This window comes from Engystomops pustulosus, chromosome 7 (genome assembly GCF_040894005.1).
Source record: "Engystomops pustulosus chromosome 7, aEngPut4.maternal, whole genome shotgun sequence".
NCBI classification, from domain to species: Eukaryota; Metazoa; Chordata; class Amphibia; order Anura; family Leptodactylidae; genus Engystomops; species Engystomops pustulosus.
This window is the reverse complement of record NC_092417.1, coordinates 135599338-135624712: the sequence shown is the minus strand read 5'-3', so window position 1 is coordinate 135624712 and position 25375 is coordinate 135599338. Positions and strand designations below refer to the sequence as shown.

Sequence of the window (25375 nt, the reverse complement as noted above, 5' to 3'; positions counted from 1 at the left end):
TAGGATAGATCTCAGGACATACTGAATGAAAAGCAGGTGTGATGACCACTACACTTTGAAACACAACACTTAAGCAGTGTTTTAATTGACCGTTGTTGTACACAGGTGTTTTATGATCTTCCGAAAAGACAATGCAACTTTCTTCTAGAGAATCCTGTTCAGAAGGATATGACCATGGTTTTTAGTGGGGATGAAAACTTGAACATTTCACTTGTAAATCAGACTAAAAGACCACCACCATATGAATTCTAGATTTAAATATGTGATTTCATTTGTCTTTGCTTTAAATGGGTGTCTACTGAACATGAGAATTCTTACATAAAATATTTCATAAGGATAACCAAAAGTTAAAAATTAAACTATGGTTTCACTGGGGATTGAACCCAGGACCTTCTGCGTGTAAAGCAGACGTGATGACCACTACACTATGAAACCCACCACAGGTCAGTTGGTTTGGATGACAGCTGCAGAAAACGGTTGTCCACTGATCTTTCAAAACACAATATAATTTTCTTCTAAAGAAACCTGTTCAAAAAGATGTGCTCATAAGTGATAAAAAGTAGGACAATCTAACTGTAAATCAGACAAATTGACTGCTACCATATGAATTACAGATTGTAATATGTCATTTCAATTGTCTTTCGTTTAAATGGGTGGCCATGGAATTTGAGTATGCTTACATATAATTGTTTTTCAAAAATAACCAATGGTTAAAGATTAAGCCCTTGGTTTCACTGGGGATTGAACCCAGGACCTTCTGCGTGTAAAGCAGATGTGAGGACCACTACACTATGAAACCCAACATGTCCCTATGTTTTTCATTGACCGTTGCAGTACATGGGTGTCTCCTGATCATTCCAAAATCATACATTGTAATTTTCTTCAACAGACGCATGTTCAAAAGGATAATCCCATAGTTTTGGTGGGGATCAAAGTGAAGAGCTTCCACTTGCAAAGCAGATGTAATGACCACTTCCAAATAAATTATTGTTTGAAATGTGTCATTTCATTTCTTTTTCCTTCAAATGGGTATCTACAGAACATTAGAATGCTTCGAAAGAAAATTTATTGAGGATAACCAAGGGTTAATGACTCTGGCTTTCATTTGACTTAGGATAGATCTCAGGACATACTGAATGAAAAGCAGGTGTGATGACCACTACACTTTGAAACACAACACTTAAGCAGTGTTTTAATTGACCGTTGTTGTACACAGGTGTTTTATGATCTTCCGAAAAGACAATGCAACTTTCTTCTAGAGAATCCTGTTCAGAAGGATATGACCATGGTTTTTAGTGGGGATGAAAACTTGAACATTTCACTTGTAAATCAGACTAAATGACCACCACCATATGAATTCTAGATTGAAATATGTGATTTCATTTGTCTTTGCTTTAAATGGGTGTCTACTGAACATGAGAATTCTTACATAAAATATTTCATAAGGATAACCAAAAGTTAAAAATTAAACTAAGGTTTCACTTGGGATTGAACCCAGGACCTTCTGCGTGAAAAGCAGACGTGATGACCACTACACTATGAAACCCACCACAGATCAGTTGGATTGGATGACAGCTGCAGAAAACGGTTGTCCACTGATCTTTCAAAACACAATATAATTTTCTTCTAAAGAAACCTGTTCAAAAAGATGTGCTCATAAGTGATAAAAAGTAGGACAATCTAACTGTAAATCAGACAAATTGACTACTACCATATGAATTATAGATTGTAATATGTCATTTCAATTGTCTTTCGTTTAAACGGGTGGCCATGGAATTTGAGTATGCTTACATACAATTGTTTTTTAAAAATAACCAATGGTTAAAGCTTAAGCCCTTGGTTTCACTGGGGATTGAACCCAGGACCTTCTGCGTGTAAAGCAGATGTGATGACCACTACACTATGAAACCCAACTTGTCCCTATGTTTTTCATTGACCGTTGCAGTACATGGGTGTCTCCTGATCATTCCAAAATCATACATTGTAATTTTCTTCAACAAACGCATGTTCAAAAGGATAATCCCATAGTTTTGGTGGGGATCAAAGTGAAGAGCTTCCACTTGCAAAGCAGATGTAATGACCACTTCCAAATAAATTATTGTTTGAAATGTGTCATTTCATTTCTTTTTCCTTCAAATGGGTATCTACAGAACATTAGAATGCTTCGAAAGAAAATTTATTGAGGATAACCAAGGGTTAATGACTCTGGCTTTCATTTGACTTAGGATAGATCTCAGGACATACTGGGGGACATTTACTATGGCGTTTCCGCCAGTTTTGTGGCGCTCTCACCACATGTTCTGCTCTCCGACCTATTTATTAGCTGTCGGGGACAGAAAAAATGCCTTTTTCCGTCTGCTCCGACTCTTCTCCGAAAAGGGGCGTGGCTTTGGCGGAGTTGAAACTCAGACACAATTACTATGTGTCGCAGCCCTTTTTGGGCGGTGTAAACTGACGGAAAGTAGACCAAAAGAAAACTGGTCTAGCAGGGACTGTTGGACACATTTCTGGTGCTCGGGACAGATTTTGTCCCAAGGACAGAAAATAGTCTCGGCGCCAGAAATGTCTCTGCACAGCTCTACAAAATTAAATGTGTGTCTTCTTACCGAGAGCAGGTCGGTAACAAAGCCAATGCAGACACCGACACTGTAAGTAAATGTCCCCCACTGAATGAAAAGCAGGTGTGATGACCACTACACTTTGAAACACAACACTTAAGCAGTGTTTTAATTGACCGTTGTTGTACACAGGTGTTTTATGATCTTCCGAAAAGACAATGCAACTTTCTTCTAGAGAATCCTGTTCAGAAGGATATGACCATGGTTTTTAGTGGGGATGAAAACTTGAACATTTCACTTGTAAATCAGACTAAATGACCACCACCATATGAATTCTAGATTGAAATATGTGATTTCATTTGTCTTTGCTTTAAATGGGTGTCTACTGAACATGAGAATTCTGACATAAAATATTTCATAAGGATAACCAAAAGTTAAAAATTAAACTATGGTTTCACTGGGGATTGAACCCAGGACCTTCTGTGTGTAAAGCAGACGTGATGACCACTACACTATGAAACCCACCACAGGTTAGTTGGTTTGGATGACAGCTGCAGAAAACGGTTGTCCACTGATCTTTCAAAACACAATATAATTTTCTTCTAAAGAAACCTGTTCAAAAAGATGTGCTCATAAGTGATAAAAAGTAGGACAATCTAACTGTAAATCAGACAAATTGACTACTACCATATGAATTATAGATTGTAATATGTCATTTCAATTGTCTTTCGTTTAAATGGGTGGCCATGGAATTTGAGTATGCTTACATACAATTGTTTTTTAAAAATAACCAATGGTTAAAGCTTAAGCCCTTGGTTTCACTGGGGATTGAACCCAGGACCTTCTGCGTGTAAAGCAGATGTGATGACCACTACACTATGAAACCCAACTTGTCCCTATGTTTTTCATTGACCGTTGCAGTACATGGGTGTCTCCTGATCATTCCAAAATCATACATTGTAATTTTCTTCAACAAACGCATGTTCAAAAGGATAATCCCATAGTTTTGGTGGGGATCAAAGTGAAGAGCTTCCACTTGCAAAGCAGATGTAATGACCACTTCCAAATAAATTATTGTTTGAAATGTGTCATTTCATTTCTTTTTCCTTCAAATGGGTATCTACAGAACATTAGAATGCTTCGAAAGAAAATTTATTGAGGATAACCAAGGGTTAATGACTCTGTCTTTCATTTGACTTAGGATAGATCTCAGGACATACTGAATGAAAAGCAGGTGTGATGACCACTACACTTTGAAACACAACACTTAAGCAGTGTTTTAATTGACCGTTGTTGTACACAGGTGTTTTATGATCTTCCGAAAAGACAATGCAACTTTCTTCTAGAGAATCCTGTTCAGAAGGATTTGACCATGGTTTTTAGTGGGGATGAAAACTTGAACATTTCACTTGTAAATCAGACTAAATGACCACCACCATATGAATTCTAGATTGAAATATGTGATTTCATTTGTCTTTGCTTTAAATGGGTGTCTACTGAACATGAGAATTCTTACATAAAATATTTCATAAGGATAACCAAAAGTTAAAAATTAAACTATGGTTTCACTGGGGATTGAACCCAGGACCTTCTGTGTGTAAAGCAGACGTGATGACCACTACACTATGAAACCCACCACAGGTCAGTTGGTTTGGATGACAGCTGCAGAAAACGGTTGTCCACTGATCTTTCAAAACACAATATAATTTTCTTCTAAAGAAACCTGTTCAAAAAGATGTGCTCATAAGTGATAAAAAGTAGGACAATCTAACTGTAAATCAGACAAATTGACTGCTACCATATGAATTACAGATTGTAATATGCCATTTCAATTGTCTTTCGTTTAAATGGGTGGCCATGGAATTTGAGTATGCTTACATATAATTGTTTTTCAAAAATAACCAATGGTTAAAGATTAAGCCCTTGGTTTCACTGGGGATTGAACCCAGGACCTTCTGCGTGTAAAGCAGATGTGATGACCACTACACTATGAAACCCAACTTGTCCCTATGTTTTTCATTGACCGTTGCAGTACATGGGTGTCTCCTGATCATTCCAAAATCATACATTGTAATTTTCTTCAACAGACGCATGTTCAAAAGGATAATCCCATAGTTTTGGTGGGGATCAAAGTGAAGAGCTTCCACTTGCAAAGCAGATGTAATGACCACTTCCAAATAAATTATTGTTTGAAATGTGTCATTTCATTTCTTTTTCCTTCAAATGGGTATCTACAGAACATTAGAATGCTTCGAAAGAAAATTTATTGAGGATAACCAAGGGTTAATGACTCTGGCTTTCATTTGACTTAGGATAGATCTCAGGACATACTGGGGGACATTTACTATGGCGTTTCCGCCAGTTTTGTGGCGCTCTCACCACATGTTCTGCTCTCCGACCTATTTATTAGCTGTCGGGGACAGAAAAAATGCCTTTTTCCGTCTGCTCCGACTCTTCTCCGAAAAGGGGCGTGGCTTTGGCGGAGTTGAAACTCAGACACAATTACTATGTGTCGCAGCCCTTTTTGGGCGGTGTAAACTGACGGAAAGTAGACCAAAAGAAAACTGGTCTAGCAGGGACTGTTGGACACATTTCTGGTGCTCGGGACAGATTTTGTCCCAAGGACAGAAAATAGTCTCGGCGCCAGAAATGTCTCTGCACAGCTCTACAATATTAAATGTGTGTCTTCTTACCGAGAGCAGGTCGGTAACAAAGCCAATGCAGACACCGACACTGTAAGTAAATGTCCCCCACTGAATGAAAAGCAGGTGTGATGACCACTACACTTTGAAACACAACACTTAAGCAGTGTTTTAATTGACCGTTGTTGTACACAGGTGTTTTATGATCTTCCGAAAAGACAATGCAACTTTCTTCTAGAGAATCCTGTTCAGAAGGATATGACCATGGTTTTTAGTGGGGATGAAAACTTGAACATTTCACTTGTAAATCAGACTAAATGACCACCACCATATGAATTCTAGATTGAAATATGTGATTTCATTTGTCTTTGCTTTAAATGGGTGTCTACTGAACATGAGAATTCTGACATAAAATATTTCATAAGGATAACCAAAAGTTAAAAATTAAACTATGGTTTCACTGGGGATTGAACCCAGGACCTTCTGTGTGTAAAGCAGACGTGATGACCACTACACTATGAAACCCACCACAGGTCACTTGGTTTGGATGACAGCTGCAGAAAACGGTTGTCCACTGATCTTTCAAAACACAATATAATTTTCTTCTAAAGAAACCTGTTCAAAAAGATGTGCTCATAAGTGATAAAAAGTAGGACAATCTAACTGTAAATCAGACAAATTGACTGCTACCATATGAATTACAGATTGTAATATGTCATTTCAATTGTCTTTCGTTTAAATGGGTGGCCATGGAATTTGAGTATGCTTACATATAATTGTTTTTCAAAAATAACCAATGGTTAAAGATTAAGCCCTTGGTTTCACTGGGGATTGAACCCAGGACCTTCTGCGTGTAAAGCAGATGTGATGACCACTACACTATGAAACCCAACTTGTCCCTATGTTTTTCATTGACCGTTGCAGTACATGGGAGTCTCCTGATCATTCCAAAATCATACATTGTAATTTTCTTCAACAGACGCATGTTCAAAAGGATAATCCCATAGTTTTGGTGGGGATCAAAGTGAAGAGCTTCCACTTGCAAAGCAGATGTAATGACCACTTCCAAATAAATTATTGTTTGAAATGTGTCATTTCATTTCTTTTTCCTTCAAATGGGTATCTACAGAACATTAGAATGCTTCGAAAGAAAATTTATTGAGGATAACCAAGGGTTAATGACTCTGGCTTTCATTTGACTTAGGATAGATCTCAGGACATACTGAATGAAAAGCAGGTGTGATGACCACTACACTTTGAAACACAACACTTAAGCAGTGTTTTAATTGACCATTGTTGTACACAGGTGTTTTATGATCTTCCGAAAAGACAATGCAACTTTCTTCTAGAGAATCCTGTTCAGAAGGATATGACCATGGTTTTTAGTGGGGATGAAAACTTGAACATTTCACTTGTAAATCAGACTAAATGACCACCACCATATGAATTCTAGATTGAAATATGTGATTTCATTTGTCTTTGCTTTAAATGGGTGTCTACTGAACATGAGAATTCTTACATAAAATATTTCATAAGGATAACCAAAAGTTAAAAATTAAACTATGGTTTCACTGGGGATTGAACCCAGGACCTTCTGCGTGTAAAGCAGACGTGATGACCACTACACTATGAAACCCACCACAGATCAGTTGGATTGGATGACAGCTGCAGAAAACGGTTGTCCACTGATCTTTCAAAACACAATATAATTTTCTTCTAAAGAAACCTGTTCAAAAAGATGTGCTCATAAGTGATAAAAAGTAGGACAATCTAACTGTAAATCAGACAAATTGACTACTACCATATGAATTATAGATTGTAATATGTCATTTCAATTGTCTTTCGTTTAAACGGGTGGCCATGGAATTTGAGTATGCTTACATACAATTGTTTTTTAAAAATAACCAATGGTTAAAGCTTAAGCCCTTGGTTTCACTGGGGATTGAACCCAGGACCTTCTGCGTGTAAAGCAGATGTGATGACCACTACACTATGAAACCCAACTTGTCCCTATGTTTTTCATTGACCGTTGCAGTACATGGGTGTCTCCTGATCATTCCAAAATCATACATTGTAATTTTCTTCAACAAACGCATGTTCAAAAGGATAATCCCATAGTTTTGGTGGGGATCAAAGTGAAGAGCTTCCACTTGCAAAGCAGATGTAATGACCACTTCCAAATAAATTATTGTTTGAAATGTGTCATTTCATTTCTTTTTCCTTCAAATGGGTATCTACAGAACATTAGAATGCTTCGAAAGAAAATTTATTGAGGATAACCAAGGGTTAATGACTCTGGCTTTCATTTGACTTAGGATAGATCTCAGGACATACTGGGGGACATTTACTATGGCGTTTCCGCCAGTTTTGTGGCGCTCTCACCACATGTTCTGCTCTCCGACCTATTTATTAGCTGTCGGGGACAGAAAAAATGCCTTTTTCCGTCTGCTCCGACTCTTCTCCGAAAAGGGGCGTGGCTTTGGCGGAGTTGAAACTCAGACACAATTACTATGTGTCGCAGCCCTTTTTGGGCGGTGTAAACTGACGGAAAGTAGACCAAAAGAAAACTGGTCTAGCAGGGACTGTTGGACACATTTCTGGTGCTCGGGACAGATTTTGTCCCAAGGACAGAAAATAGTCTCGGCGCCAGAAATGTCTCTGCACAGCTCTACAATATTAAATGTGTGTCTTCTTACCGAGAGCAGGTCGGTAACAAAGCCAATGCAGACACCGACACTGTAAGTAAATGTCCCCCACTGAATGAAAAGCAGGTGTGATGACCACTACACTTTGAAACACAACACTTAAGCAGTGTTTTAATTGACCGTTGTTGTACACAGGTGTTTTATGATCTTCCGAAAAGACAATGCAACTTTCTTCTAGAGAATCCTGTTCAGAAGGATATGACCATGGTTTTTAGTGGGGATGAAAACTTGAACATTTCACTTGTAAATCAGACTAAATGACCACCACCATATGAATTCTAGATTGAAATATGTGATTTCATTTGTCTTTGCTTTAAATGGGTGTCTACTGAACATGAGAATTCTGACATAAAATATTTCATAAGGATAACCAAAAGTTAAAAATTAAACTATGGTTTCACTGGGGATTGAACCCAGGACCTTCTGTGTGTAAAGCAGACGTGATGACCACTACACTATGAAACCCACCACAGGTCACTTGGTTTGGATGACAGCTGCAGAAAACGGTTGTCCACTGATCTTTCAAAACACAATATAATTTTCTTCTAAAGAAACCTGTTCAAAAAGATGTGCTCATAAGTGATAAAAAGTAGGACAATCTAACTGTAAATCAGACAAATTGACTGCTACCATATGAATTACAGATTGTAATATGTCATTTCAATTGTCTTTCGTTTAAATGGGTGGCCATGGAATTTGAGTATGCTTACATATAATTGTTTTTCAAAAATAACCAATGGTTAAAGATTAAGCCCTTGGTTTCACTGGGGATTGAACCCAGGACCTTCTGCGTGTAAAGCAGATGTGATGACCACTACACTATGAAACCCAACTTGTCCCTATGTTTTTCATTGACCGTTGCAGTACATGGGAGTCTCCTGATCATTCCAAAATCATACATTGTAATTTTCTTCAACAGACGCATGTTCAAAAGGATAATCCCATAGTTTTGGTGGGGATCAAAGTGAAGAGCTTCCACTTGCAAAGCAGATGTAATGACCACTTCCAAATAAATTATTGTTTGAAATGTGTCATTTCATTTCTTTTTCCTTCAAATGGGTATCTACAGAACATTAGAATGCTTCGAAAGAAAATTTATTGAGGATAACCAAGGGTTAATGACTCTGGCTTTCATTTGACTTAGGATAGATCTCAGGACATACTGAATGAAAAGCAGGTGTGATGACCACTACACTTTGAAACACAACACTTAAGCAGTGTTTTAATTGACCATTGTTGTACACAGGTGTTTTATGATCTTCCGAAAAGACAATGCAACTTTCTTCTAGAGAATCCTGTTCAGAAGGATATGACCATGGTTTTTAGTGGGGATGAAAACTTGAACATTTCACTTGTAAATCAGACTAAATGACCACCACCATATGAATTCTAGATTGAAATATGTGATTTCATTTGTCTTTGCTTTAAATGGGTGTCTACTGAACATGAGAATTCTTACATAAAATATTTCATAAGGATAACCAAAAGTTAAAAATTAAACTATGGTTTCACTGGGGATTGAACCCAGGACCTTCTGCGTGTAAAGCAGACGTGATGACCACTACACTATGAAACCCACCACAGATCAGTTGGATTGGATGACAGCTGCAGAAAACGGTTGTCCACTGATCTTTCAAAACACAATATAATTTTCTTCTAAAGAAACCTGTTCAAAAAGATGTGCTCATAAGTGATAAAAAGTAGGACAATCTAACTGTAAATCAGACAAATTGACTACTACCATATGAATTATAGATTGTAATATGTCATTTCAATTGTCTTTCGTTTAAATGGGTGGCCATGGAATTTGAGTATGCTTACATACAATTGTTTTTTAAAAATAACCAATGGTTAAAGCTTAAGCCCTTGGTTTCACTGGGGATTGAACCCAGGACCTTCTGCGTGTAAAGCAGATGTGATGACCACTACACTATGAAACCCAACTTGTCCCTATGTTTTTCATTGACCGTTGCAGTACATGGGTGTCTCCTGATCATTCCAAAATCATACATTGTAATTTTCTTCAACAGACGCATGTTCAAAAGGATAATCCCATAGTTTTGGTGGGGATCAAAGTGAAGAGCTTCCACTTGCAAAGCAGATGTAATGACCACTTCCAAATAAATTATTGTTTGAAATGTGTCATTTCATTTCTTTTTCCTTCAAATGGGTATCTACAGAACATTAGAATGCTTCGAAAGAAAATTTATTGAGGATAACCAAGGGTTAATGACTCTGGCTTTCATTTGACTTAGGATAGATCTCAGGACATACTGAATGAAAAGCAGGTGTGATGACCACTACACTTTGAAACACAACACTTAAGCAGTGTTTTAATTGACCGTTGTTGTACACAGGTGTTTTATGATCTTCCGAAAAGACAATGCAACTTTCTTCTAGAGAATCCTGTTCAGAAGGATATGACCATGGTTTTTAGTGGGGATGAAAACTTGAACATTTCACTTGTAAATCAGACTAAATGACCACCACCATATGAATTCTAGATTGAAATATGTGATTTCATTTGTCTTTGCTTTAAATGGGTGTCTACTGAACATGAGAATTCTTACATAAAATATTTCATAAGGATAACCAAAAGTTAAAAATTAAACTATGGTTTCACTGGGGATTGAACCCAGGACCTTCTGCGTGTAAAGCAGACGTGATGACCACTACACTATGAAACCCACCACAGATCAGTTGGATTGGATGACAGCTGCAGAAAACGGTTGTCCACTGATCTTTCAAAACACAATATAATTTTCTTCTAAAGAAACCTGTTCAAAAAGATGTGCTCATAAGTGATAAAAAGTAGGACAATCTAACTGTAAATCAGACAAATTGACTACTACCATATGAATTATAGATTGTAATATGTCATTTCAATTGTCTTTCGTTTAAATGGGTGGCCATGGAATTTGAGTATGCTTACATACAATTGTTTTTTAAAAATAACCAATGGTTAAAGCTTAAGCCCTTGGTTTCACTGGGGATTGAACCCAGGACCTTCTGCGTGTAAAGCAGATGTGATGACCACTACACTATGAAACCCAACTTGTCCCTATGTTTTTCATTGACCGTTGCAGTACATGGGTGTCTCCTGATCATTCCAAAATCATACATTGTAATTTTCTTCAACAAACGCATGTTCAAAAGGATAATCCCATAGTTTTGGTGGGGATCAAAGTGAAGAGCTTCCACTTGCAAAGCAGATGTAATGACCACTTCCAAATAAATTATTGTTTGAAATGTGTCATTTCATTTCTTTTTCCTTCAAATGGGTATCTACAGAACATTAGAATGCTTCGAAAGAAAATTTATTGAGGATAACCAAGGGTTAATGACTCTGTCTTTCATTTGACTTAGGATAGATCTCAGGACATACTGAATGAAAAGCAGGTGTGATGACCACTACACTTTGAAACACAACACTTAAGCAGTGTTTTAATTGACCGTTGTTGTACACAGGTGTTTTATGATCTTCCGAAAAGACAATGCAACTTTCTTCTAGAGAATCCTGTTCAGAAGGATATGACCATGGTTTTTAGTGGGGATGAAAACTTGAACATTTCACTTGTAAATCAGACTAAATGACCACCACCATATGAATTCTAGATTGAAATATGTGATTTCATTTGTCTTTGCTTTAAATGGGTGTCTACTGAACATGAGAATTCTTACATAAAATATTTCATAAGGATAACCAAAAGTTAAAAATTAAACTATGGTTTCACTGGGGATTGAACCCAGGACCTTCTGTGTGTAACGCAGACGTGATGACCACTACACTATGAAACCCACCACAGATCAGTTGGTTTGGATGACAGCTGCAGAAAACGGTTGTCCACTGATCTTTCAAAACACAATATAATTTTCTTCTAAAGAAACCTGTTCAAAAAGATGTGCTCATAAGTGATAAAAAGTAGGACAATCTAACTGTAAATCAGACAAATTGACTGCTACCATATGAATTACAGATTGTAATATGTCATTTCAATTGTCTTTCGTTTAAATGGGTGGCCATGGAATTTGAGTATGCTTACATATAATTGTTTTTCAAAAATAACCAATGGTTAAAGATTAAGCCCTTGGTTTCACTGGGGATTGAACCCAGGACCTTCTGCGTGTAAAGCAGATGTGATGACCACTACACTATGAAACCCAACTTGTCCCTATGTTTTTCATTGACCGTTGCAGTACATGGGTGTCTCCTGATCATTCCAAAATCATACATTGTAATTTTCTTCAACAGACGCATGTTCAAAAGGATAATCCCATAGTTTTGGTGGGGATCAAAGTGAAGAGCTTCCACTTGCAAAGCAGATGTAATGACCACTTCCAAATAAATTATTGTTTGAAATGTGTCATTTCATTTCTTTTTCCTTCAAATGGGTATCTACAGAACATTAGAATGCTTCGAAAGAAAATTTATTGAGGATAACCAAGGGTTAATGACTCTGGCTTTCATTTGACTTAGGATAGATCTCAGGACATACTGAATGAAAAGCAGGTGTGATGACCACTACACTTTGAAACACAACACTTAAGCAGTGTTTTAATTGACCGTTGTTGTACACAGGTGTTTTATGATCTTCCGAAAAGACAATGCAACTTTCTTCTAGAGAATCCTGTTCAGAAGGATATGACCATGGTTTTTAGTGGGGATGAAAACTTGAACATTTCACTTGTAAATCAGACTAAATGACCACCACCATATGAATTCTAGATTGAAATATGTGATTTCATTTGTCTTTGCTTTAAATGGGTGTCTACTGAACATGAGAATTCTTACATAAAATATTTCATAAGGATAACCAAAAGTTAAACTATGGTTTCACTGGGGATTGGACCCAGGACCTTCTGTGTGTAAAGCAGATGTGATGACCACTACACTATGAAACCCACCACAGGCATTTTGGTTTGGATGACAGCTGCAGAAAATGGTTGTCCACTGATCTTTCAAAACACAATATAATTTTCTTCTAAAGAAACCTGTTCAAAAAGATGTGCTCATAAGTGATAAAAAGTAGGACAATCTAACTGTAAATCAGACAAATTGACTGCTACCATATGAATTACAGATTGTAATATGTCATTTCAATTGTTCTTTCATTTAAATGGGTGGCCATGGAATTTGAGTATGCTTACATATAATTGTTTTTCAAAAATAACCAATGGTTAAAGATTAAGCCCTTGGTTTCACTGGGGATTGAACCCAGGACCTTCTGCGTGTAAAGCAGATGTGATGACCACTACACTATGAAACCCAACTTGTCCCTATGTTTTTCATTGACCGTTGCAGTACATGGGTGTCTCCTGATCATTCCAAAATCATACATTGTAATTTTCTTCAACAGACGCATGTTCAAAAGGATAATCCCATAGTTTTGGTGGGGATCAAAGTGAAGAGCTTCCACTTGCAAAGCAGATGTAATGACCACTTCCAAATAAATTATTGTTTGAAATGTGTCATTTCATTTCTTTTTCCTTCAAATGGGTATCTACAGAACATTAGAATGCTTCGAAAGAAAATTTATTGAGGATAACCAAGGGTTAATGACTGGCTTTCATTTGACTTAGGATAGATCTCAGGACATACTGAATGAAAAGCAGGTGTGATGACCACTACACTTTGAAACACAACACTTAAGCAGTGTTTTAATTGACCGTTGTTGTACACAGGTGTTTTATGATCTTCCGAAAAGACAATGCAACTTTCTTCTAGAGAATCCTGTTCAGAAGGATATGACCATGGTTTTTAGTGGGGATGAAAACTTGAACATTTCACTTGTAAATCAGACTAAATGACCACCACCATATGAATTCTAGATTGAAATATGTGATTTCATTTGTCTTTGCTTTAAATGGGTGTCTACTGAACATGAGAATTCTTACATAAAATATTTCATAAGGATAACCAAAAGTTAAAAATTAAACTATGGTTTCACTGGGGATTGAACCCAGGACCTTCTGCGTGTAAAGCAGACGTGATGACCACTACACTATGAAACCCACCACAGATCAGTTGGATTGGATGACAGCTGCAGAAAACGGTTGTCCACTGATCTTTCAAAACACAATATAATTTTCTTCTAAAGAAACCTGTTCAAAAAGATGTGCTCATAAGTGATAAAAAGTAGGACAATCTAACTGTAAATCAGACAAATTGACTACTACCATATGAATTATAGATTGTAATATGTCATTTCAATTGTCTTTCGTTTAAATGGGTGGCCATGGAATTTGAGTATGCTTACATACAATTGTTTTTTAAAAATAACCAATGGTTAAAGCTTAAGCCCTTGGTTTCACTGGGGATTGAACCCAGGACCTTCTGCGTGTAAAGCAGATGTGATGACCACTACACTATGAAACCCAACTTGTCCCTATGTTTTTCATTGACCGTTGCAGTACATGGGTGTCTCCTGATCATTCCAAAATCATACATTGTAATTTTCTTCAACAAACGCATGTTCAAAAGGATAATCCCATAGTTTTGGTGGGGATCAAAGTGAAGAGCTTCCACTTGCAAAGCAGATGTAATGACCACTTCCAAATAAATTATTGTTTGAAATGTGTCATTTCATTTCTTTTTCCTTCAAATGGGTATCTACAGAACATTAGAATGCTTCGAAAGAAAATTTATTGAGGATAACCAAGGGTTAATGACTCTGGCTTTCATTTGACTTAGGATAGATCTCAGGACATACTGAATGAAAAGCAGGTGTGATGACCACTACACTTTGAAACACAACACTTAAGCAGTGTTTTAATTGACCGTTGTTGTACACAGGTGTTTTATGATCTTCCGAAAAGACAATGCAACTTTCTTCTAGAGAATCCTGTTCAGAAGGATTTGACCATGGTTTTTAGTGGGGATGAAAACTTGAACATTTCACTTGTAAATCAGACTAAATGACCACCACCATATGAATTCTAGATTGAAATATGTGATTTCATTTGTCTTTGCTTTAAATGGGTGTCTACTGAACATGAGAATTCTTACATAAAATATTTCATAAGGATAACCAAAAGTTAAAAATTAAACTATGGTTTCACTGGGGATTGAACCCAGGACCTTCTGTGTGTAAAGCAGACGTGATGACCACTACACTATGAAACCCACCACAGGTCAGTTGGTTTGGATGACAGCTGCAGAAAACGGTTGTCCACTGATCTTTCAAAACACAATATAATTTTCTTCTAAAGAAACCTGTTCAAAAAGATGTGCTCATAAGTGATAAAAAGTAGGACAATCTAACTGTAAATCAGACAAATTGACTGCTACCATATGAATTACAGATTGTAATATGCCATTTCAATTGTCTTTCGTTTAAATGGGTGGCCATGGAATTTGAGTATGCTTACATATAATTGTTTTTCAAAAATAACCAATGGTTAAAGATTAAGCCCTTGGTTTCACTGGGGATTGAACCCAGGACCTTCTGCGTGTAAAGCAGATGTGATGACCACTACACTATGAAACCCAACTTGTCCCTATGTTTTTCATTGACCGTTGCAGTACATGGGTGTCTCCTGATCATTCCAAAATCATACATTGTAATTTTCTTCAACAGACGCATGTTCAAAAGGATAATCCCATAGTTTTGGTGGGGATCAAAGTGAAGAGCTTCCACTTGCAAAGCAGATGTAATGACCACTTCCAAATAAATTATTGTTTGAAATGTGTCATTTCATTTCTTTTTCCTTCAAATGGGTATCTACAGAACATTAGAATGCTTCGAAAGAAAATTTATTGAGGATAACCAAGGGTTAATGACTCTGGCTTTCATTTGACTTAGGATAGATCTCAGGACATACTGAATGAAAAGCAGGTGTGATGACCACTACACTTTGAAACACAACACTTAAGCAGTGTTTTAATTGACCGTTGTTGTACACAGGTGTTTTATGATCTTCCGAAAAGACAATGCAACTTTCTTCTAGAGAATCCTGTTCAGAAGGATATGACCATGGTTTTTAGTGGGGATGAAAACTTGAACATTTCACTTGTAAATCAGACTAAATGACCACCACCATATGAATTCTAGATTGAAATATGTGATTTCATTTGTCTTTGCTTTAAATGGGTGTCTACTGAACATGAGAATTCTTACATAAAATATTTCATAAGGATAACCAAAAGTTAAAAATTAAACTATGGTTTCACTGGGGATTGAACCCAGGACCTTCTGTGTGTAAAGCAGACGTGATGACCACTACACTATGAAACCCACCACAGGTCAGTTGGTTTGGATGACAGCTGCAGAAAACGGTTGTCCACTGATCTTTCAAAACACAATATAATTTTCTTCTAAAGAAACCTGTTCAAAAAGATGTGCTCATAAGTGATAAAAAGTAGGACAATCTAACTGTAAATCAGACAAATTGACTGCTACCATATGAATTACAGATTGTAATATGTCATTTCAATTGTCTTTCGTTTAAATGGGTGGCCATGGAATTTGAGTATGCTTACATATAATTGTTTTTCAAAAATAACCAATGGTTAAAGATTAAGCCCTTGGTTTCACTGGGGATTGAACCCAGGACCTTCTGCGTGTAAAGCAGATGTGATGACCACTACACTATGAAACCCAACATGTCCATATGTTTTTCATTGACCGTTGCAGTACATGGGTGTCTCCTGATCATTCCAAAATCATACATTGTAATTTTCTTCAACAGACGCATGTTCAAAAGGATAATCCCATAGTTTTGGTGGGGATCAAAGTGAAGAGCTTCCACTTGCAAAGCAGATGTAATGACCACTTCCAAATAAATTATTGTTTGAAATGTGTCATTTCATTTCTTTTTCCTTCAAATGGGTATCTACAGAACATTAGAATGCTTCGAAAGAAAATTTATTGAGGATAACCAAGGGTTAATGACTCTGGCTTTCATTTGACTTAGGATAGATCTCAGGACATACTGAATGAAAAGCAGGTGTGATGACCACTACACTTTGAAACACAACACTTAAGCAGTGTTTTAATTGACCATTGTTGTACACAGGTGTTTTATGATCTTCCGAAAAGACAATGCAACTTTCTTCTAGAGAATCCTGTTCAGAAGGATATGACCATGGTTTTTAGTGGGGATGAAAACTTTAACATTTCACTTGTAAATCAGACTAAATGACCACCACCATATGAATTCTAGATTGAAATATGTGATTTCATTTGTCTTTGCTTTAAATGGGTGTCTACTGAACATGAGAATTCTTACATAAAATATTTCATAAGGATAACCAAAAGTTAAAAATTAAACTATGGTTTCACTGGGGATTGAACCCAGGACCTTCTGCGTGTAAAGCAGACGTGATGACCACTACACTATGAAACCCACCACAGATCAGTTGGATTGGATGACAGCTGCAGAAAACGGTTGTCCACTGATCTTTCAAAACACAATATAATTTTCTTCTAAAGAAACCTGTTCAAAAAGATGTGCTTCTGCGTGTAAAGCAGATGTGATGACCACTACACTATGAAACCCAACATGTCCCTATGTTTTTCATTGACCGTTGCAGTACATGGGTGTCTCCTGATCATTCCAAAATCATACATTGTAATTTTCTTCAACAGACGCATGTTCAAAAGGATAATCCCATAGTTTTGGTGGGGATCAAAGTGAAGAGCTTCCACTTGCAAAGCAGATGTAATGACCACTTCCAAATAAATTATTGTTTGAAATGTGTCATTTCATTTCTTTTTCCTTCAAATGGGTATCTACAGAACATTAGAATGCTTCGAAAGAAAATTTATTGAGGATAACCAAGGGTTAATGACTCTGTCTTTCATTTGACTTAGGATAGATCTCAGGACATACTGAATGAAAAGCAGGTGTGATGACCACTACACTTTGAAACACAACACTTAAGCAGTGTTTTAATTGACCGTTGTTGTACACAGGTGTTTTATGATCTTCCGAAAAGACAATGCAACTTTCTTCTAGAGAATCCTGTTCAGAAGGATATGACCATGGTTTTTAGTGGGGATGAAAACTTGAACATTTCACTTGTAAATCAGACTAAATGACCACCACCATATGAATTCTAGATTGAAATATGTGATTTCATTTGTCTTTGCTTTAAATGGGTGTCTACTGAACATGAGAATTCTTACATAAAATATTTCATAAGGATAACCAAAAGTTAAAAATTAAACTATGGTTTCACTGGGGATTGAACCCAGGACCTTCTGTGTGTAAAGCAGACGTGATGACCACTACACTATGAAACCCACCACAGGTCAGTTGGTTTGGATGACAGCTGCAGAAAACGGTTGTCCACTGATCTTTCAAAACACAATATAATTTTCTTCTAAAGAAACCTGTTCAAAAAGATGTGCTCATAAGTGATAAAAAGTAGGACAATCTAACTGTAAATCAGACAAATTGACTGCTACCATATGAATTACAGATTGTAATATGCCATTTCAATTGTCTTTCGTTTAAATGGGTGGCCATGGAATTTGAGTATGCTTACATATAATTGTTTTTCAAAAATAACCAATGGTTAAAGATTAAGCCCTTGGTTTCGTTGGGGATTGAACCCAGGACCTTCTGCGTGTAAAGCAGATGTGATGACCACTACACTATGAAACCCAACATGTCCCTATGTTTTTCATTGACCGTTGCAGTACATGGGTGTCTCCTGATCATTCCAAAATCATACATTGTAATTTTCTTCAACAGACGCATGTTCAAAAGGATAATCCCATAGTTTTGGTGGGGATCAAAGTGAAGAGCTTCCACTTGCAAAGCAGATGTAATGACCACTTCCAAATAAATTATTGTTTGAAATGTGTCATTTCATTTCTTTTTCCTTCAAATGGGTATCTACAGAACATTAGAATGCTTCGAAAGAAAATTTATTGAGGATAACCAAGGGTTAATGACTCTGGCTTTCATTTGACTTAGGATAGATCTCAGGACATACTGAATGAAAAGCAGGTGTGATGACCACTACACTTTGAAACACAACACTTAAGCAGTGTTTTAATTGACCGTTGTTGTACACAGGTGTTTTATGATCTTCCGAAAAGACAATGCAACTTTCTTCTGGAGAATCCTGTTCAGAAGGATATGACCATGGTTTTTAGTTGGGATGAAAACTTGAACATTTCACTTGTAAATCAGACTAAATGACCACCACCATATGAATTCTAGATTGAAATATGTGATTTCATTTGTCTTTGCTTTAAATGGGTGTCTACTGAACATGAGAATTCTTACATAAAATATTTCATAAGGATAACCAAAAGTTAAAAATTAAACTATGGTTTCACTGGGGATTGAACCCAGGACCTTCTGCGTGTAAAGCAGACGTGAGGACCACTACACTATGAAACCCACCACAGATCAGTTGGATTGGATGACAGCTGCAGAAAACGGTTGTCCACTGATCTTTCAAAACACAATATAATTTTCTTCTAAAGAAACCTGTTCAAAAAGATGTGCTCATAAGTGATAAAAAGTAGGACAATCTAACTGTAAATCAGACAAATTGACTACTACCATATGAATTATAGATTGTAATATGTCATTTCAATTGTCTTTCGTTTAAATGGGTGGCCATGGAATTTGAGTATGCTTACATACAATTGTTTTTTAAAAATAACCAATGGTTAAAGCTTAAGCCCTTGGTTTCACTGGGGATTGAACCCAGGACCTTCTGCGTGTAAAGCAGATGTGATGACCACTACACTATGAAACCCAACTTGTCCCTATGTTTTTCATTGACCGTTGCAGTACATGGGTGTCTCCTGATCATTCCAAAATCATACATTGTAATTTTCTTCAACAAACGCATGTTCAAAAGGATAATCCCATAGTTTTGGTGGGGATCAAAGTGAAGAGCTTCCACTTGCAAAGCAGATGTAATGACCACTTCCAAATAAATTATTGTTTGAAATGTGTCATTTCATTTCTTTTTCCTTCAAATGGGTATCTACAGAACATTAGAATGCTTCGAAAGAAAATTTATTGAGGATAACCAAGGGTTAATGACTCTGTCTTTCATTTGACTTAGGATAGATCTCAGGACATACTGAATGAAAAGCAGGTGTGATGACCACTACACTTTGAAACACAACACTTAAGCAGTGTTTTAATTGACCGTTGTTGTACACAGGTGTTTTATGATCTTCCGAAAAGACAATGCAACTTTCTTCTAGAGAATCCTGTTCAGAAGGATATGACCATGGTTTTTAGTGGGGATGAAAACTTGAACATTTCACTTGTAAATCAGACTAAATGACCACCACCATATGAATTCTAGATTGAAATATGTGATTTCATTTGTCTTTGCTTTAAATGGGTGTCTACTGAACATGAGAATTCTTACATAAAATATTTCATAAGGATAACCAAAAGTTAAAAATTAAACTATGGTTTCACTGGGGATTGAACCCAGGACCTTCTGTGTGTAACGCAGACGTGATGACCACTACACTATGAAACCCACCACAGATCAGTTGGTTTGGATGACAGCTGCAGAAAACGGTTGTCCACTGATCTTTCAAAACACAATATAATTTTCTTCTAAAGAAACCTGTTCAAAAAGATGTGCTCATAAGTGATAAAAAGTAGGACAATCTAACTGTAAATCAGACAAATTGACTGCTACCATATGAATTACAGATTGTAATATGTCATTTCAATTGTCTTTCGTTTAAATGGGTGGCCATGGAATTTGAGTATGCTTACATATAATTGTTTTTCAAAAATAACCAATGGTTAAAGATTAAGCCCTTGGTTTCACTGGGGATTGAACCCAGGACCTTCTGCGTGTAAAGCAGATGTGATGACCACTACACTATGAAACCCAACTTGTCCCTATGTTTTTCATTGACCGTTGCAGTACATGGGTGTCTCCTGATCATTCCAAAATCATACATTGTAATTTTCTTCAACAGACGCATGTTCAAAAGGATAATCCCATAGTTTTGGTGGGGATCAAAGTGAAGAGCTTCCACTTGCAAAGCAGATGTAATGACCACTTCCAAATAAATTATTGTTTGAAATGTGTCATTTCATTTCTTTTTCCTTCAAATGGGTATCTACAGAACATTAGAATGCTTCGAAAGAAAATTTATTGAGGATAACCAAGGGTTAATGACTCTGGCTTTCATTTGACTTAGGATAGATCTCAGGACATACTGAATGAAAAGCAGGTGTGATGACCACTACACTTTGAAACACAACACTTAAGCAGTGTTTTAATTGACCGTTGTTGTACACAGGTGTTTTATGATCTTCCGAAAAGACAATGCAACTTTCTTCTAGAGAATCCTGTTCAGAAGGATATGACCATGGTTTTTAGTGGGGATGAAAACTTGAACATTTCACTTGTAAATCAGACTAAATGACCACCACCATATGAATTCTAGATTGAAATATGTGATTTCATTTGTCTTTGCTTTAAATGGGTGTCTACTGAACATGAGAATTCTTACATAAAATATTTCATAAGGATAACCAAAAGTTAAACTATGGTTTCACTGGGGATTGGACCCAGGACCTTCTGTGTGTAAAGCAGATGTGATGACCACTACACTATGAAACCCACCACAGGCAGTTTGGTTTGGATGACAGCTGCAGAAAATGGTTGTCCACTGATCTTTCAAAACACAATATAATTTTCTTCTAAAGAAACCTGTTCAAAAAGATGTGCTCATAAGTGATAAAAAGTAGGACAATCTAACTGTAAATCAGACAAATTGACTGCTACCATATGAATTACAGATTGTAATATGTCATTTCAATTGTTCTTTCATTTAAATGGGTGGCCATGGAATTTGAGTATGCTTACATATAATTGTTTTTCAAAAATAACCAATGGTTAAAGATTAAGCCCTTGGTTTCACTGGGGATTGAACCCAGGACCTTCTGCGTGTAAAGCAGATGTGATGACCACTACACTATGAAACCCAACTTGTCCCTATGTTTTTCATTGACCGTTGCAGTACATGGGTGTCTCCTGATCATTCCAAAATCATACATTGTAATTTTCTTCAACAGACGCATGTTCAAAAGGATAATCCCATAGTTTTGGTGGGGATCAAAGTGAAAAGCTTCCACTTGCAAAGCAGATGTAATGACCACTTCCAAATAAATTATTGTTTGAAATGTGTCATTTCATTTCTTTTTCCTTCAAATGGGTATCTACAGAACATTAGAATGCTTCGAAAGAAAATTTATTGAGGATAACCAAGGGTTAATGACTCTGGCTTTCATTTGACTTAGGATAGATCTCAGGACATACTGAATGAAAAGCAGGTGTGATGACCACTACACTTTGAAACACAACACTTAAGCAGTGTTTTAATTGACCGTTGTTGTACACAGGTGTTTTATGATCTTCCGAAAAGACAATGCAACTTTCTTCTAGAGAATCCTGTTCAGAAGGATATGACCATGGTTTTTAGTGGGGATGAAAACTTGAACATTTCACTTGTAAATCAGACTAAATGACCACCACCATATGAATTCTAGATTGAAATATGTGATTTCATTGGTCTTTGCTTTAAATGGGTGTCTACTGAACATGAGAATTCTTACATAAAATATTTCATAAGGATAACCAAAAGTTAAAAATTAAACTATGGTTTCACTGGGGATTGAACCCAGGACCTTCTGCGTGTAAAGCAGACGTGATGACCACTACACTATGAAACCCACCACAGACCAGTTGGATTGGATGACAGCTGCAGAAAACGGTTGTCCACTGATCTTTCAAAACACAATATAATTTTCTTCTAAAGAAACCTGTTCAAAAAGATGTGCTCATAAGTGATAAAAAGTAGGACAATCTAACTGTAAATCAGACAAATTGACTACTACCATATGAATTATAGATTGTAATATGTCATTTCAATTGTCTTTCGTTTAAATGGGTGGCCATGGAATTTGAGTATGCTTACATACAATTGTTTTTTAAAAATAACCAATGGTTAAAGCTTAAGCCCTTGGTTTCACTGGGGATTGAACCCAGGACCTTCTGCGTGTAAAGCAGATGTGATGACCACTACACTATGAAACCCAACTTGTCCCTATGTTTTTCATTGACCGTTGCAGTACATGGGTGTCTCCTGATCATTCCAAAATCATACATTGTAATTTTCTTCAACAAACGCATGTTCAAAAGGATAATCCCATAGTTTTGGTGGGGATCAAAGTGAAGAGCTTCCACTTGCAAAGCAGATGTAATGACCACTTCCAAATAAATTATTGTTTGAAATGTGTCATTTCATTTCTTTTTCCTTCAAATGGGTATCTACAGAACATTAGAATGCTTCGAAAGAAAATTTATTGAGGATAACCAAGGGTTAATGACTCTGTCTTTCATTTGACTTAGGATAGATCTCAGGATATACTGAATGAAAAGCAGGTGTGATGACCACTACACTTTGAAACACAACACTTAAGCAGTGTTTTAATTGACCGTTGTTGTACACAGGTGTTTTATGATCTTCCGAAAAGACAATGCAACTTTCTTCTAGAGAATCCTGTTCAGAAGGATATGACCATGGTTTTTAGTGGGGATGAAAACTTGAACATTTCACTTGTAAATCAGACTAAATGACCACCACCATATGAATTCTAGATTGAAATATGTGATTTCATTTGTCTTTGCTTTAAATGGGTGTCTACTGAACATGAGAATTCTTACATAAAATATTTCATAAGGATAACCAAAAGTTAAAAATTAAACTATGGTTTCACTGGGGATTGAACCCAGGACCTTCTGTGTGTAAAGCAGACGTGATGACCACTACACTATGAAACCCTCCACAGATCAGTTGGTTTGGATGACAGCTGCAGAAAACGGTTGTCCACTGATCTTTCAAAACACAATATAATTTTCTTCTAAAGAAACCTGTTCAAAAAGATGTGCTCATAAGTGATAAAAAGTAGGACAATCTAACTGTAAATCAGACAAATTGACTGCTACCATATGAATTACAGATTGTAATATGTCATTTCAATTGTCTTTCGTTTAAATGGGTGGCCATGGAATTTGAGTATGCTTACATATAATTGTTTTTCAAAAATAACCAATGGTTAAAGATTAAGCCCTTGGTTTCACTGGGGATTGAACCCAGGACCTTCTGCATGTAAAGCAGATGTGATGACCACTACACTATGAAACCCAACATGTCCCTATGTTTTTCATTGACCGTTGCAGTACATGGGTGTCTCCTGATCATTCCAAAATCATACATTGTAATTTTCTTCAACAGACGCATGTTCAAAAGGATAATCCCATAGTTTTGGTGGGGATCAAAGTGAAGAGCTTCCACTTGCAAAGCAGATGTAATGACCACTTCCAAATAAATTATTGTTTGAAATGTGTCATTTCATTTCTTTTTCCTTCAAATGGGTATCTACAGAACATTAGAATGCTTCGAAAGAAAATTTATTGAGGATAACCAAGGGTTAATGACTCTGGCTTTCATTTGACTTAGGATAGATCTCAGGACATACTGAATGAAAAGCAGGTGTGATGACCACTACACTTTGAAACACAACACTTAAGCAGTGTTTTAATTGACCGTTGTTGTACACCGGTGTTTTATGATCTTCCGAAAAGACAATGCAACTTTCTTCTAGAGAATCCTGTTCAGAAGGATATGACCATGGTTTTTAGTGGGGATGAAAACTTGAACATTTCACTTGTATATCAGACTAAATGACCACCACCATATGAATTCTAGATTGAAATATGTGATTTCATTTGTCTTTGCTTTAAATGGGTGTCTGCTGAACATGAGAATTCTTACATAAAATATTTCATAAGGATAACCAAAAGTTAAAAATTAAACTATGGTTTCACTGGGGATTGAACCCAGGACCTTCTGCGTGTAAAGCAGACGTGATGACCACTACACTATGAAACCCACCACAGGTCAGTTGGTTTGGATGACAGCTGCAGAAAATGGTTGTCCACTGATCTTTCAAAACACAATATAATTTTCTTCTAAAGAAACCTGTTCAAAAAGATGTGCTCATAAGTGATAAAAAGTAGGACAATCTAACTGTAAATCAGACAAATTGACTACTACCATATGAATTATAGATTGTAATATGTCATTTCAATTGTCTTTCGTTTAAATGGGTGGCCATGGAATTTGAGTATGCTTACATACAATTGTTTTTTAAAAATAACCAATGGTTAAAGCTTAAGCCCTTGGTTTCACTGGGGATTGAACCCAGGACCTTCTGCGTGTAAAGCAGATGTGATGACCACTACACTATGAAACCCAACTTGTCCCTATATTTTTCATTGACCGTTGCAGTACATGGGTGTCTCCTGATCATTCCAAAATCATACATTGTAATTTTCTTCAACAGACGCATGTTCAAAAGGATAATCCCATAGCAGATGTAATGACCACTTCCAAATAAATTATTGTTTGAAATGTGTCATTTCATTTCTTTTTCCTTCAAATGGGTATCTACAGAA

At 36.6% G+C, this 25375-nt stretch overlaps 27 non-coding genes across 27 annotated transcripts; all 27 read right to left on the bottom strand.

The window, feature by feature from the left end:
• Positions 1 to 362: 362 nt before the first annotated feature.
• Positions 363 to 435, bottom strand: TRNAV-UAC (transfer RNA valine (anticodon UAC)). The gene has a single exon. It is a non-coding gene; the product is annotated as a tRNA-Val (tRNA).
• Positions 436 to 1837: 1402 nt separating this feature from the next.
• TRNAV-UAC (transfer RNA valine (anticodon UAC)) lies at positions 1838 to 1910 on the bottom strand. Its single transcript has one exon. It is a non-coding gene; the product is annotated as a tRNA-Val (tRNA).
• A 1461-nt stretch (positions 1911 to 3371) lies between these two features.
• On the bottom strand, positions 3372 to 3444 carry TRNAV-UAC (transfer RNA valine (anticodon UAC)). Its single transcript has one exon. It is a non-coding gene; the product is annotated as a tRNA-Val (tRNA).
• A 1038-nt stretch (positions 3445 to 4482) lies between these two features.
• On the bottom strand, positions 4483 to 4555 carry TRNAV-UAC (transfer RNA valine (anticodon UAC)). Its single transcript has one exon. It is a non-coding gene; the product is annotated as a tRNA-Val (tRNA).
• Positions 4556 to 6016: 1461 nt separating this feature from the next.
• Positions 6017 to 6089, bottom strand: TRNAV-UAC (transfer RNA valine (anticodon UAC)). Its single transcript has one exon. It is a non-coding gene; the product is annotated as a tRNA-Val (tRNA).
• Positions 6090 to 6763: 674 nt separating this feature from the next.
• TRNAV-UAC (transfer RNA valine (anticodon UAC)) lies at positions 6764 to 6836 on the bottom strand. Its single transcript has one exon. It is a non-coding gene; the product is annotated as a tRNA-Val (tRNA).
• A 291-nt stretch (positions 6837 to 7127) lies between these two features.
• On the bottom strand, positions 7128 to 7200 carry TRNAV-UAC (transfer RNA valine (anticodon UAC)). Its single transcript has one exon. It is a non-coding gene; the product is annotated as a tRNA-Val (tRNA).
• Positions 7201 to 8661: 1461 nt separating this feature from the next.
• On the bottom strand, positions 8662 to 8734 carry TRNAV-UAC (transfer RNA valine (anticodon UAC)). The gene has a single exon. It is a non-coding gene; the product is annotated as a tRNA-Val (tRNA).
• A 674-nt stretch (positions 8735 to 9408) lies between these two features.
• On the bottom strand, positions 9409 to 9481 carry TRNAV-UAC (transfer RNA valine (anticodon UAC)). Its single transcript has one exon. It is a non-coding gene; the product is annotated as a tRNA-Val (tRNA).
• Positions 9482 to 9772: 291 nt separating this feature from the next.
• TRNAV-UAC (transfer RNA valine (anticodon UAC)) lies at positions 9773 to 9845 on the bottom strand. The gene has a single exon. It is a non-coding gene; the product is annotated as a tRNA-Val (tRNA).
• A 674-nt stretch (positions 9846 to 10519) lies between these two features.
• On the bottom strand, positions 10520 to 10592 carry TRNAV-UAC (transfer RNA valine (anticodon UAC)). The gene has a single exon. It is a non-coding gene; the product is annotated as a tRNA-Val (tRNA).
• A 291-nt stretch (positions 10593 to 10883) lies between these two features.
• TRNAV-UAC (transfer RNA valine (anticodon UAC)) lies at positions 10884 to 10956 on the bottom strand. The gene has a single exon. It is a non-coding gene; the product is annotated as a tRNA-Val (tRNA).
• A 1038-nt stretch (positions 10957 to 11994) lies between these two features.
• Positions 11995 to 12067, bottom strand: TRNAV-UAC (transfer RNA valine (anticodon UAC)). Its single transcript has one exon. It is a non-coding gene; the product is annotated as a tRNA-Val (tRNA).
• Positions 12068 to 13099: 1032 nt separating this feature from the next.
• TRNAV-UAC (transfer RNA valine (anticodon UAC)) lies at positions 13100 to 13172 on the bottom strand. The gene has a single exon. It is a non-coding gene; the product is annotated as a tRNA-Val (tRNA).
• Positions 13173 to 13844: 672 nt separating this feature from the next.
• On the bottom strand, positions 13845 to 13917 carry TRNAV-UAC (transfer RNA valine (anticodon UAC)). The gene has a single exon. It is a non-coding gene; the product is annotated as a tRNA-Val (tRNA).
• A 291-nt stretch (positions 13918 to 14208) lies between these two features.
• TRNAV-UAC (transfer RNA valine (anticodon UAC)) lies at positions 14209 to 14281 on the bottom strand. Its single transcript has one exon. It is a non-coding gene; the product is annotated as a tRNA-Val (tRNA).
• Positions 14282 to 15319: 1038 nt separating this feature from the next.
• TRNAV-UAC (transfer RNA valine (anticodon UAC)) lies at positions 15320 to 15392 on the bottom strand. The gene has a single exon. It is a non-coding gene; the product is annotated as a tRNA-Val (tRNA).
• Positions 15393 to 16430: 1038 nt separating this feature from the next.
• Positions 16431 to 16503, bottom strand: TRNAV-UAC (transfer RNA valine (anticodon UAC)). Its single transcript has one exon. It is a non-coding gene; the product is annotated as a tRNA-Val (tRNA).
• A 674-nt stretch (positions 16504 to 17177) lies between these two features.
• TRNAV-UAC (transfer RNA valine (anticodon UAC)) lies at positions 17178 to 17250 on the bottom strand. Its single transcript has one exon. It is a non-coding gene; the product is annotated as a tRNA-Val (tRNA).
• A 2301-nt stretch (positions 17251 to 19551) lies between these two features.
• TRNAV-UAC (transfer RNA valine (anticodon UAC)) lies at positions 19552 to 19624 on the bottom strand. The gene has a single exon. It is a non-coding gene; the product is annotated as a tRNA-Val (tRNA).
• Positions 19625 to 20662: 1038 nt separating this feature from the next.
• On the bottom strand, positions 20663 to 20735 carry TRNAV-UAC (transfer RNA valine (anticodon UAC)). Its single transcript has one exon. It is a non-coding gene; the product is annotated as a tRNA-Val (tRNA).
• A 1032-nt stretch (positions 20736 to 21767) lies between these two features.
• TRNAV-UAC (transfer RNA valine (anticodon UAC)) lies at positions 21768 to 21840 on the bottom strand. The gene has a single exon. It is a non-coding gene; the product is annotated as a tRNA-Val (tRNA).
• Positions 21841 to 22514: 674 nt separating this feature from the next.
• Positions 22515 to 22587, bottom strand: TRNAV-UAC (transfer RNA valine (anticodon UAC)). The gene has a single exon. It is a non-coding gene; the product is annotated as a tRNA-Val (tRNA).
• Positions 22588 to 22878: 291 nt separating this feature from the next.
• Positions 22879 to 22951, bottom strand: TRNAV-UAC (transfer RNA valine (anticodon UAC)). Its single transcript has one exon. It is a non-coding gene; the product is annotated as a tRNA-Val (tRNA).
• A 1038-nt stretch (positions 22952 to 23989) lies between these two features.
• Positions 23990 to 24062, bottom strand: TRNAV-UAC (transfer RNA valine (anticodon UAC)). Its single transcript has one exon. It is a non-coding gene; the product is annotated as a tRNA-Val (tRNA).
• Positions 24063 to 24736: 674 nt separating this feature from the next.
• Positions 24737 to 24809, bottom strand: TRNAV-UAC (transfer RNA valine (anticodon UAC)). Its single transcript has one exon. It is a non-coding gene; the product is annotated as a tRNA-Val (tRNA).
• A 291-nt stretch (positions 24810 to 25100) lies between these two features.
• Positions 25101 to 25173, bottom strand: TRNAV-UAC (transfer RNA valine (anticodon UAC)). Its single transcript has one exon. It is a non-coding gene; the product is annotated as a tRNA-Val (tRNA).
• Positions 25174 to 25375: the final 202 nt, after the last annotated feature.